The following is a 14,451-nucleotide window of genomic DNA, read 5'->3' on the forward strand; positions in this document are numbered from 1 at the left end:
CTGATAAGCTAGGGTCAGATGGAAGGGGAGGAGACCTCCCCTATCTATCCTGATTTTACCTGTGTAACATGTAGCCTATCAAGTTTACTTCAGTCTTTTCCTGTGCCAGTAAAGCCATTTATCTATTTGCTGACTTTTAAGTAGGCCATTTATTTCCTTATGTGGGTTATGAAAATTGTTATTAATCACACCCAAAGTGAAACAATATTCTCTTTACATGTACACAGCAGACCTTCATATTTGATTCTCTAGTGTTCTCTCTAATTTTCTTTCTGAGTAGAGACGCAGGTGTGCATACAGCATCCAATTTCCATCTTCTAGAAGTTTTAGAGAGAGAAACCAATTAATCTCACTATTTCCCCATGCATAATCATAAATTCTAGTGTTAAAACAGATTTTGAAGATTAGTTAAAGCCATCACTTAAAGGCTATAGATAATCTTTGCCCACTAAATATGATATCACTTGAAAGGTGAGCTTCTCATTCTTGTTTTCTCCTAACAATATACTTACTGCCTATACTTTATGCAACATTCCCACAATACAAAGAGCTTGTGCTGTGTATGATTCAAAAATCACATGATATGTTAGGAAATGGAATCAATTTAATTCAACCTCTTCATGTCATGGGTGGAAATTAAAGGTAGAAAGGAGAAACTTGCTCAGGAACTTTTTCTTTTTTTCAGTTCCTTCTTTTTATTAACTCATACACAACTACTTGTCTTCCGGTTTCTTGAAGCAATATGTCAGACAACACTTGCCAAAATAATGTCTTTCAAAGCGACTAGCCGTGAAAACTCCAGCACCACATTCATCAAAAGGACTCTCTCTTTGAAGCCAACTGATTTTGTATTTTCATCCACCTTATAGTATTTCAGCACAGCCAACTTAACCTTCTTCCTCTTATGCTTATTCTTGGGAGTGGTGTGAGTCTTCTTCCTTTTCTTAGCACCACAAAGTCTCAACACAAGATGAAGGGTGGACTTCCTTTGAATGTTGTAGTCAGACAAAGTACGGCGATATTCCAGCTGCTTACCAGCAAAAAACAGCCCCTGCTGATCAGGAGGAATTCCTTCCTTATCCTTGATCTTAACCTTTACGTTTTCTATGATGTCTGAGGGTTCAACCTCGAGTGTGATGATCTTCACAAAAATCTGCATCTTGGCGGAGGCTCCACCTTAGATGGCAGATTGGAAAAGGCTCAGGATCTTATATTCTTTTGGTAGATTGACTGAAAGCTACACATTTTTATATATTGGCTTGTCATTATTGCACCCCCTTTTGTGAGTTCATGCTGTCTATTAAATGAGGGAAAAAAATCACTATTTACTATAGGCTAAATTACATTATTTGATCTTCTTATCATCTAGAAAAATAACTGGGGTTACAACAATCAATCCCCTTATGAAATTTTATAAATTTACTTTTAATTTTCAATTTATCCACCTATTAAAATCTGAAATTTATTAACCCATTTCAACGTTCTAATAACTTACTAATACTCTCCTTATATTTCATGTGTCAGTGTCTGAACATCTTAGTAAGTTCACTGTATCACTAATTCCAGTTCTGAATTAACAATGCAATTTAAGCTTTCGCAGGATAAGGGCCTTGTCCTTTCATGTCAGAGTCATAAACAGATCATTATTTCAACAGAACATAAAATGAAAACTTTCTTAAAAATAGGTATTTGTGCACAATACTGAAAATTTCCAATTGATGCAAATCTATAGCACTGATATCATGCCACTAGCCAGGGGCTGGTGTACATCTCTAATTCTAAAAGTTTGAGGTCAGCCTAAGCTATATAGAAAGACCTCTGTCAAAAAAAAAATACAATTCGAATTGTTTAGGAAACTTAGAACCTATTTAAAACTATGCATTTTGAAATATACATTGTTTTATAGTAGTTTTGCCCATAGGCCTTTTAAATATGAAATGAAAATGTCCAACCTGCCTTCCCTTGTCACTCTACTGTCAAGGATATTTATCAAAGAGAATTCAGTTCAGAAGCATGTGCGGATTTGGTTACTCACATTTTTATAACCCATCTCTTCATAGTTTGGCATAGCTAAGGACAAATATGTCTGCTTAGTTAAGGATAAGTACTTACATATTCATAGAGCTGGACCTTGGGCATATTTTTCTGTTTTAGAGAAGAGTAACAGTACTGTTTTCAATTGGGCACAGTAGCACATATTCAGTATTTGGAAGGTGGGCACAGTAGCACATATTCAGTATTTGGAAGTATTTGGAAGGTGGAGGCTGAAGAATCAAGAATTCAATGTGAATTGAAACTTTGAGTTAGAAAATAGCCTGGAATACATAAAACTGTATTAAAAACCCAGACAAATAAATGGTGACTATGTTGAGTGGGATGAAATCACTTGTACAATAGAAATTTACTTCTTAGAATAGTGAATTTCATATCTTCTTCTCTTGTATGCCTTCTATAGTCCTGATGTGGTATCTCTCTCCTGAACAAAGAACTGAAACATTTGAGCTGCATGATGTTTGTCTATAAGATGCTACCGTAACCATATGATCCTGGAGCAAGTACACATTTGTTGTGGGCAAGAGAGACCTAAAATAGTCTAGGTTTCTAGATTGAGGTAACAAATTGATAGGTCTCTGGATTGATGTAACAAATTGAAGTCAGTGATAGCTATTTTACCTATGGACTGCTGTCTTACACTTTATGCTGCCTTCTATTTATAAATTCCATAGCACAAAAGAAGATATAGGAAAGTAACAGATGGTAGTTAACCTAAAGTAATTTGCATTCATAACTTGACTGAGAAAGTGCTCATTGTTAATAGCTTTTTTTCCTAGTATAAAGGTTCAATAGAATCAAGTACTAATGGGCCAAGTACCACATGATTGCAATACTTACACTGTTACATTAAGATATATTTTTTACTTTACATCTCACCACAATTCTACAATGTGGTATAGATCTATAATGCCATATTTTATAATAAAGAGGACTAGTGTTTGGTGAAATGGCAAATTTGCCTGAGATTTTCAAAGAAATTACTTAGATAGGCAATCATCATGAATAATAATTGTTCTAAATAATACTGACTGTAAGATACTATTTATAAACAAATCTTCTTATAAATTCGCAATTGAACCTTCAGCTGACAGAATTTTTCTGTCAATAAAAATTGATGAAAGATAGAGAGGTTGAAGCACAGCGATCTATGAAATGTTTTTCTTTTTTATATCATCAGCCTTTAATTCAGCTTAAATACTTGTGCTTATCAAGGGATAAAGAGAAATAAATTCAGACACTTGGAAGTGGTGTTTTATTTGTAGCCCCAAAGAGAATCATCTACATATACTGTTCTTATAGACTAAATTTTCTTCATTTTCTGGAAATATTTTAAATTTATAAAAGTGATATAAGTTTCTATAGTAGTTACTTTCCTCATTGCTGTGTGAGAATGCCCTACAAGAACAATTTAAGGAATGTGTCATTTTGTTTTATATTTCAATTATATAGGACATTGTGACAGTGGAAGTCACAACAGCTGTTCATATTGTATTACTAGGAAGTAGAGAATAATTAAGGCTGGTGCTCAATTTACTTTATATATTTTTTAATCCAGTTAAGGACCCCAGACTATGGATTGGTGTGTTCTATGTTTAAGGTAGGTTTTCCCAGCTCAATTAATCTGAAATAAAATCACCTTCATAGACATGCACAGAGGCCTTCTACTTGATTCAAGGTTCTGTCAAGTTGATAGTATTTAACATCAGACTTTTACACACAAATTTATCAACAAATGGTACTTTGAGAGTTTGAAGTTGCATACAGTGTTTTGATCATATCTATCATCTCTCCCTTAATTCTTCCAAGATTTATCCTCCATTCCTTACTCATCCAGTCTTCTATCCATTTTGTAACACTTTTCAAGGCCAATTTGTGATGCCCAAGTGTTCTTGGATGTGTCAACCTCCCTTGGAGTGTGGTCAGCTTACCAGGGGCTACACTCTTTTTTTGGGAGGGGCAGGGGGCTACACTCTTAGAGCAATCTCTCCCTTCCCCAAAAACTACCAATTGCCATGAGCTCTACAACAAGGGATGATGTTCTATATACAACTCTCCTCTCCATGCTGGTATTTGGTATGATTTGGGATTACACAGGTTTTATGCAAGGTGTTTATTTAAATTTTATTTTATTTATATATTTATTTATTACAATTTATTCATTTTCTATACAGCTTCAGCCCCTTTCTTGTCTTCTTCCAGTACCACCCACCCTCTCTCTTCTCTCCCTATGCCCTTTCCCTAGTCCCCTGATAAGGGAGGACCTCCTCCACTTCTATATGACTCTAACCTAGCAGATCTCATCAAGACAGTCTGCATTGTCTTCTTTTGTGGCCTGGAAAGGCTGCACCCTTCTGTGGGAGGAGATTAAAGATCTGGCCAAGGAGTTCATGTCAGAGACAGCCCCTGTACCTCTTACTGGGATACCCACTTGGACACTGAGCAGTCAACGGGCTTCCTTTGAACAGGGGGTCTAGGTCCTCTCCATGCATGGTCCTTAGTTGGAGTATCTGTCTCTGCAGGCCCCCCTGGGTCCAGGTATTTTGGCTCTGTTGTCTTCCTTGTAGAGATCCTGACTCCTCCAGGTTTTTCTATCTTCCTTTTCCTCCATAAGGATTCCAGCACTCTGGCCAACGTTTGGCTATGATGCATGGTGGGTTTTTTTTGTTTGTTTGTTTGTTTTTTATGATTGTAGGTTCACATGTGTGGCTGCCATGTGGCCACTAAGTCCAGAAAATGTTTCCTTTTAGTCATCGACTGCCTCCGGTTCTCATACTCTTTCTACCTCCTCTTCAACAATGATCCCTGAACCTTGATACAGGGCAGTGCAGAATCTATTTTTACCTTTAAGGCTGAGCATTCTGAGTCTTTTATTCTCTGTACTTTATAAGTTGTACATCTGTATAGAAAATAGAAGCTTCTTGGTCAGGGTTGAGAGACACAGTGATATTGCTAATCTATGGAAAGGATAGAAGAATATCAAAATACTATCTTTATACAATTAAATATCTATAATAAATTAAAAAGAATCAACACTAGACTTAATTGTAATAGACAGTATAGTGGTCATTTTGCTTGATTTAAAGCACACATTTTTTAAAGAAATGATCATCACATAAATGTTGTTTTACTGTAATGTATTTCTCACTTAACATAGAAATGTCATTTTATCCATCTTCTTTTTAAAATTTTTAATTTATTTTTTAATTGATTCATTTTACATCCTGATAGTAGTCCCTCCCTTAACTCCTCCTGGTCCTACCCTCTTTTCCTCTTCCCCTTATCCCTTTCCCCTAGTCTTCAAGAATGGGGGCCCTCCTTCTGTACCATCTGACCCCAGTCCATCAAGTCTCATTTGGGACTGGCTGCATCCTCTTCCTCTGTAATCTGTAAAGGCCACACTGCCAGTGGGAAGTGATCTATGAGCAGGCAACCAAGTCCATATCAGAAACTGCCCTGCTTCCCTAAATAGGGAGCCCACATGGTGACTGTGCTGTCTATGGGTTACACCTGAGCAGGGGGTCTAGGTCGTCTCCATGCATGATCCTTAGTTGCTGCATCAGTCCCTGTCTTCTATTGGTGAATTGTGTTGAAGTATGTGGCTATTCCATGATTTATTGATTCTAATTGAAATTATTGGCTTCTCTTCTATATTTCCCTTTATAGCTTTTGCACTTATTTATTTTATGCCTATATGGGGTTGGAGAAATGTCTCAAAGGTTTTAAGCACTGGTTGCTCTTCCAGAGGTCCTGAGTTGAATTCCCAGTACCACAGGACAGCTCATAACTCTCTATAACGTGATCAGATATTCTCTTATGTTGTGCAGATGTGCATGTAGACATAACACCTATATTCATAAAATACACAAATTAATAAATATTCATTTATGCCTAATTATGCAAAGTGTAGGAATGTGTTTACTAATTAGTTGACTAATCACAAGAATTTTGTGTTTTTGTGAAACTCTACCTGATTATTATTTTGCTTTGATATTAATAGCTAAGTATGTATAGTACTGAAAAAATATGTTAGAATAGTATCCTTTTGAGACACAGTTTTTAAATAACTCTTCAATTTGTTAAGCATTGTAGTTCTTGAGATAGACTTTACTCTTACTGCCATTGATATTATATGATTTTAGCTACAACTAAATAAGACATAAATTTAATTCTCTGTGTGGATTTTCAATCTATCAGTCAAGAACTCTCTAAGGAAAAAAAATGGTGTACATTGCACCTACCAATTTACCAATATTAATCAAAACGTATGTTTTTACTACAATTTATTTCTGACATTTATCAGTTGCTTTTATTTGTTTTTCTGCCAATTTTCACCTTGTCAGCAGGACTTCAGCATGAGTGCAACTGCAGCTCATGGCAATTAAGCCCTTTTCAAAGAAGCTGTCATTTTTAGAACTGTATATATTTTAATAGAGAAAAAAAAAAACAGTAAAAACCAGTGGGAAAACAGATGGGCAACTGTTGGGCAGGAGAACGGAATTTTAGGTAAGAACTGGGAAATAGTAAGAGCTGGAGAGGACAGGGTCTCCACAAGGAGAGCAACAGAACAAGAAAATTTGAACATAGGGAACTTCCCAGAGACTCATACTCCAACCAAGGACTATTCATGGAGATAACCTAGAACCCCTGCACAAATGTAGCCCAGGGCAGTTCAGAGTCCAATTGGGTTACATAGTAATGTGAAGAGGGACTGCCTCTGACATAATCTGATTGGCCTGCTCTTTGATCACCTCCCTCTGGGGGGGAAAGCAGCCTTACCAGGCCACAGTAGAGGACAATACAGCCACTTTTGATGTGAACTGACAGACTAAGATCAGAAAGGAGAGGAGAACCTCCCCTATTAGTGGACTTGGGGAGTGGCATGCAAGCAGAGGGAGGAGGGAGGGTGGGATTGGGAGGAGAGGAGGGAGGGGCTTATGGGGGGATGCAGAATGAATAAAGTGTAATTGATGAAAAATTTAAGAAAAAAGTGAAAAAAATAATTTAAGAACCTTAAATGACTTTCAAAATTGGAGGAAAACATGGAGTTAGTCAATTGGCATGGAGCACGTCTCGCCCCTGGGGGCAATGGTCTCCTGAACCTACTCAGACCTCGGACACCACCACTGCTAGTTCTAGAACTGACGCAGGATGTTCCAACGAGGGGTTAAGGCTTCTCATAATATTTCCTATAAGCCCACACCTGTTTGTCTATATCCCCCATTTTTATTCATTATTAGCCAGATAGAGCCAAGTAATTGTGGTAATGATACTTGCTTTTTTGCCCAAAGCTGGAATGCTAGTAAATTTAGGTATGCCCTGGTTACTCGCATGCCTCACTGGGTGCCTGTGCCCATTGATGCCCCTCACGCTATGACTCTCTTCAGACAGAAAAGGGATCTTGGAACTACAGCCACCATTGTTACTACCATCTCATTGACGGCTGTTGGAGCTACCACCAGGGCATTAGCCATGAGTCATACTGGGCAGACTGCTCAGACCCTGAATAATCATTTAGCCAATGTAGCTCATGCCTTAGTTGTACATAAAGGAAATAATGCTCAACTAAAAGGAAGCTTGATGGTGTTCAATCAGAGGATTGACCTCTTGCAGGAGCAAATTGATACCCTATGGCAAATCGCTCAACCTGGCTGTCAATGAAAGTATGCTGGACTTTGTGTCACTAGCATACAACACGAGAATTTTTCCTGTGCTGCAAATCTGTCTAAACAATTGTCGAGCTATATTTTAGGTAATTGGACTGGAGAATTCGATACTACGATGGAGCAGCTGAGAGTGGCCATTGTCACAGTAAATTCTACCGGAGTGGACGCAGGACTAGCCACAGGATTATCAACATGGATTGCTGCAGCCATGAATCATCTGAAGGAATGGGCGGGCATGGGAGTGTTAGCAGGCCTTCTGGTGTTGGTCTCCTTGGTTTGCCTGTGGTATATATGCAAGATTAGAGTCTCACAACAGTGTGATGCAGCCATGATCATTCAGGCCTTTACAGCCATTGAAGCAGGACATTCTCCCCAAGCATGGTTGGATACCATAAAAAGCTAAAATGTTACGCTCAGGATGCGAGGCTAAGCACTGCACTCAGGGTCAGCCGCTTTGGACCCAGAGAAGAGCATGTCTGATTGCATGCGGGTTGATGCCCCAGGTCCCGCCTCTGAGAAAAAGGTATCGGACGGATCTGATGCTCTTTGGGTGGATGACACCTAAATGAACATCGGTACAAAGTCCCAATTTATTTCTAATATCAGAGATCAGACCTCTACTCTTGCCTGATGCGTCTAAAACAAAAAGGGGGAACTGTAGAGAGCTGCGGAATGCTATGCCTTAAAGATGGAGCTGGTTTCCGCCTTCCACCTTCCCGATGGTGAGTGCTCTCTGTCAAGAACAACTCCACATTTGGCTAAGGCCGAGGATCTGGCTTGCTTCCATGTATGTGGACCTATCTGCATTGCCCCCGTGGCACGCCTTGGGTTGGCTAGCCAGAGGCTATTTAAGCTGTGGGCTGGCTTTCCCCGGGGTCCGAGGATTGTTCAATGTTCCTGAATAAACTGCATTGAAAAAAAAAAAAAAAAAAAAAACAGTAGAAGAAAGTATCACAAAGACAATGGGTTAAGGATGAACTCATTCTGTATATACCTATACTTCTCTTTATTAAGACAAAATGACTTTTGGCTAAATAAAAAAATACAAATGAAGAAAACAAAAATACATCATGAGCATAAGTTGTTTGGTGGTTTCAAACACACCATGATATTTATACATTGTTTGAAAACAATATTGAGGATTAGAGAATATTTCAAGTGCTTTAATTAATAACAAGTCATAAGAGCCAAGTTTTTTTTTCATGAATTATTATGCAAGACATGAAGGGGACAGAAGCTCCATAATGAGAGCAACAGAACCAAGAACTCTGGGCCCAGGGGTCTTTTCTGAGACTTACTCCAGCCAAGGACCATGCATAGAGATAACTTAGAACCTCTGCAAAGATGTAGCACATGGCAGCTCAGTCTCCAAGTGGGTTCACTAGTAAGGGGGACAGGGGTTGTCTCTGATATGAACTCAGTGGTTGGCTCTTTGATCACCTCCCTCTGAAGGGGCAACAACTTTACCAGGCCACAAAGGAAGACAATGCTGCCAGTCTTGATGAGACCTGATATGCTAAGATCAGAGGGAAGGGGCGGAGGTCCTCCCCTACCAGTGGACTTGGAGAGGGCTTTGGAGGAGATGAGGGAGGGAGGGTGAGATTGAGAGGGATGAGGGAGGGGGCTACAACTGGGTTACAAAGGGAATAAATTATAATCAATAAAAATTAAATTAATTTAAAAATTATTTGATAAGTGGCTTCTGCAAGACTTATCTGACAAAGTAAAAGTGTTTTCTTGCCAATGAATAGATAGATTTTCTCTTAAAACTGTTACACATTCAACTACTTTTTTAATATATAAAAGTTGTTTATTAGGTGGATATGGAGAGAGAGAGAGAGAAGGGAGAGCAGGACATGATGGGGGAAAAAGAGAGAGGGGGAAAGAGAGAGAAAGGAAAAGAGAGAAAATGGGAAAGAGAAGGGGCGCCCAGATAGAGAGGAAGGACCAAGAGAGAAAGGACCAAGAGAACAAGCCACATTAATCTACTCAAAGCCAATTTAGTGCCAATGAAAGATGTCAGCTTGACAGTCATGGAAAATGAAGGAAAATGCTTATTCACAGGAAATGTCATCTCAAAACAAGAAATCATCATGTATAGTTAAGAGGGTCAGACTTTATTGTTTAATATTCACTGAGATTACAAGCAAGCTGAGTGATGGAAAGACATGTATGAGACATACTCGATGTCTTCTTAGTGTTAGTGGTATAACACACAACGCTAGAAACCACTACATTAAAAGGAAACAGCAAATATAGGCTAGTAGGTAAGATATTTCAAGAGAGAGACAAAATACAAGTTTGGCTTGGATGACCTTAGTGTTTCTTGAAAGTGTTCTTACTCTGTAAACCCAAAGTTCAAATTTCTTGTGCTCATGCTTAAAGGGCACGTAATTATGTTATAATCTATGTAAAATTTATCACAAACTAATTCCATCATACTTCCAATAATACAGTATTGTAACTACCCTATATAAGAGCCTAGTTTAGTATAAATTAAAAATGAGTATTAGAAATAAAGTAATTTCCAGGGGATTTATTTGCATTAATCGATTTCTTATGGAGTATGATGACACTATTTTTATATGTGTTTTAAAGGAATAGTAGTGGTAATAGAAGTAGTACTAGAGCCAGAACTATAGAACTGAGAATGGCCATATCTGATATCAATTCTCTACCTGGCTTCAACTCTACTTGTATGAGTTCTTTCAATAATAGTTGGAGGAGCTATGTTCAAGAATACTGAATATAAGTGGTCTGCTTCAGAGACCAGTTTACAAAAATATGATAAAGAACTACGCAGACGGACAGTTTCCCCACTTCTTCCTGGAGCACAATTCTGAGAAGGTAATGATGACTGAGAGGCACTAAGAGAATTTGGAGAATAGCTTTGGGAAGCTTGATAGAGAAGGAGTACACTCAAGGAGTGGATTATTGTTAACCATGACAATGACAGTTATAAGGTGACTGCACTATTTTTTTTTTTTTTACCACCAACACAATTTTTTTTAAAAAAGAGAAAACTATGAAAGTATTTGCTTGGGACAAGTGCGCTATATGGCAACTCAAGAAATAATTGGGGGTCTTGGACTGTGAAACACTGTGTCCCTACACTGTTGTTAGGGAAAGATAATATTTGCAGAATTCTAGAGACTGTGTGTCTAAATTTATTCCTAAATGGAAAAAAGACTTTAGACATTTTTATAGTGAAAAAAATCCAAGAATTTTATAAATAGTCTGTTGACCTTATCCATCATTGCTCACTTCTGACACCCATGCTTGTTTTTTAAAGAATTTTTATGCAGAGAACTACAGAAATATTCTTAAAGGAGAATGAAAAGCAACATGTTTTATCAGAAGATCCTTACATTCCAAGTTTTCAGGTGTTTTAATTTTGAGTATTTGGAGATAACTAAATGAATAGCTAGTGCAAAATAATGTTTTGTATTGGCAAAAGAAACTTTTTGTGGCTATGCGTGACTCTTGCAATCTCTTCTTGTTCCTACAAAACATCCTTATAGCTTCGTTCTGTTTTCTGAGTGCTGTATTTCTGAAGACTGTTTCTTTAGTTACATAACCCCAAGCAGCAGTCCTCACTTTCTTATCCAAATTTGCTCTTAAGCTCTGAGGCTGGAAAAACTTTCTAGGCATGTTCTCTCCCACCCTGTCTTACCTCAAGGCTGTTAGCTGCATGAAAAGCATTTGGACTGCCTAGTTGAGGTGAGGGATCTCATTATATCACTGTCTCATAGATTCCACTGATTATCCAATCATGTATGAGTGGATGAGAAATGACTCTTGCAACTTGGAAGTGACTTCTTTTGCATTACTCTACTTTATTTACTAGGAAACAGAAGGTTGAAATTTTAACAAACTTTGAAACAACAAAAATGCATTACATAAGGAACTTCATGGCTCTTTACAGCTCAGAAGAAAAGCAAATTTTCATGCTATTAAAAGACGATGAAGAAAATTGTTTCAATTTGATTCAAAGCATAGCAGTATTAAAAGTATCCTAAATCTTGGGAGGGCTTTCATGTAGGAGCCATTACTGTTTTAAAATAATGAAACTCAATGTTGTTATCCCAAGAACTAAGAAGTAAACATGGTAGCATCAAACTTCAAATAGATGTGTATCTATTGCATTATTAAAATTGTACCTCTGTGAAGTCATCTGAGTATACTCTGGAGAAAAAAAGCAACCTTAAAATAGGTCATCTGGCAGCAGTCAATGACTCTCTGCCCTCTCTAAATATATGTTTGTCTCCAAGAAAGAGTTCAGTGTCTAGCAGTTTATCAAGGGGCTCACTTCTCATTACCATTTCAAATGCACTTTCTCTGCTCTAAGGTACCTCTTTGCTACTTCAGGGCTTTGCGTTTAGTCTCCATACATAATATACAACACAAGTTACTAGTATGAATTTTTAACAGTGTTTTGCTTTATCACATCTCTTAGTCCCTCAAGATGCATGATGTGTGGTCTTATTTATTTACTTATTTACTTCCCCCTTTTTATAATGCTATACTTGTCATTGCCCTGGGTGTATATTCATAATAACAAACTTAAACAAAATTAGGCCAAATGAAAACATATTCATCTTAAGGCAACTGTCAAACCAGAAATAACTGCCTGAACAAGGATTTTATCAGTGGCAAAATGAGAGAAATAAATATTGTTAAGGGAGACATAATTACACCTGAATAGATCAGTGCTCTTTAATTTTCAATATAGCATCAGTTTCCTAGCTACAAAAATTATTATTCAAAATGATGTGGTGATTAAATATCATCTCTGGAGTCCTACTGCCACTGACTGTGTTTGAACAAAGAAGTTGTTTCTTACAGGTCATGCTACTTAAGTTTTATATCCTTGGTTTCTTTTTCCATAAAATGGGAATGATGATAGTAGCTATCTCATTTAAGAATTATGGCTACACATATATGGAAAAATTGGGTAAAATGTCTAGAAGATTAATCGCAATTAACATGCTATTAGTATTATTACTGCATAAATATAACAAAAATGGTTTAAGTTTGATTCAAAGCACAATGTGGATGAGTGTGATCACAATGCATTGTATACACATATGAAACTGGCAAAAATTAAAAAAAAAAATATATATATATATAATTGCAAAAAATAATAAGGGCCACAATCAATTTCAAAGGAAATTATATATCCTGTATGACAGAATGAAATTAGGAAGAACAACAGCTAAAAGTCACTTAAACATTACATGCTAAATTAATATGTGTAAAAGAGAAAGCTGAACATGATCAAAGGGCCAAGTTGGCTCCAGAGGTGTTGTGAACAATTTTCAGTGATGGATCTATGAGTGCATCACAAATGATCCCAGGGAGCCTGAAGGACTGTTTCATGGAAAATCACCACCATACTTTGCAAACTGGCCCTGCCCAGGAGAATATTGAATTGAATTAATCTGAAACTAGGCTTTGAGTAGCAGTGCTTAGTTTATACTAGCACAATCTTGAATCAACAGTGTTGGGTGAACCCAGTGGACTCTGTAGGCTATTTCAGCTTTAGAATTCTTTGATCTATCACACAGTATTTCTCATATTTTAATGATATAACTTGTATCAAACTATATTATTATTCAGCTAAAATTATGAACAGTACCTCCTTACCTACAGATGACTAATTATTTTGCAGTAATTGCAATGGAACCTACAACCTTATCCACACTAAGTCCTAGCTGTGAACTATACCCTAAAACTTATCTGTCCGATTCTATTCAGCTTTTCTTTTTTTCCTCTACTTCTCTGCCTACAATTACAGTCAGTATTCCTATTTTTAAATCATATGCCAAAATATAAATGTACAAATGAAATTTATGTTCTCCTATGAATAAACAACTTTTGAACATTTTAGGAGTTTGAGTACAACTGGTGATTTTATCTAATGAGGAATTTTATGAGAGCAGATATAAAATACTTTTCTCTCAACTATAAATATAACTGACTACCATATTTTATTGTAAATAATAACACATTAATATACATTTTAAAATAATATGGTACATGTTAAAATAATAATAATAATAATAATAATAATAATAATAATAATAATAATGTACTGAGTCACATAAGTGTAGGCCCAGGAAAGTTAATAGATCTAAGATCCAGTGAATCATATTGTTGAAATTAAAGGTGATTTCTAGGGGACTCCATAGCTCTCTCTTTACTTCATGAGTACTTAGCTCATCTTTGTTCAAAATTTTATTCCTAACCAGTATGTGAACTAGTTAAAGAACCTCTGAAATGGCTACCATTTCTTCAGATGTAAGCACACCTCACTTAATCATTATTTCTTAGTTACTAGACTAAACTTTTTGTTGAATGAAATGTAATCACTTCAATCGCATGCTCCCTACTACCATCTGAATAAAACCTGATGCAAAAGGTCTATTATAGTGAAGCCCCTGTCTTCTTTAGCCTTATTCCCACCCCTACTCAGGCACCATTCTCTTTGGTTAAACTGAACAAGTCTGTTTTTCCAATGATTCCATAATCTCTCACTCTTCTGACTTTTTCTTTATGTGAGTCCTACTATTTAAAATATCCTCTCTGTCCTGTCAGACTCCTTGCCCATAGGAGCTACTTAGCAAATATCTTTTGATTGAAACAACAAAGATGACTATCATTTTTTTTGTGTGAAGATAAAGGATTGAGGAAAACAGTAATCTGGCATGCTAAAAATGTTATAAAAGATATA

The 14,451-nt window shown here is 36.8% G+C and overlaps 1 protein-coding gene and 1 pseudogene across 1 annotated transcript in view; both read right to left on the reverse strand.

The window, feature by feature from the left end:
- Window positions 1-14,451, reverse strand: part of Tenm1 (teneurin transmembrane protein 1) — a 1,125,448-nt gene that overhangs the window by 615,966 nt on the left and 495,031 nt on the right. The gene's annotated exons all lie outside the window — the stretch shown is intronic.
- On the reverse strand, window positions 714-1,159 carry LOC110543690 (ubiquitin-ribosomal protein eS31 fusion protein-like; annotated as a pseudogene).

This window comes from Meriones unguiculatus, chromosome X (genome assembly GCF_030254825.1).
Source record: "Meriones unguiculatus strain TT.TT164.6M chromosome X, Bangor_MerUng_6.1, whole genome shotgun sequence".
Classification (NCBI taxonomy): Eukaryota; Metazoa; Chordata; class Mammalia; order Rodentia; family Muridae; genus Meriones; species Meriones unguiculatus.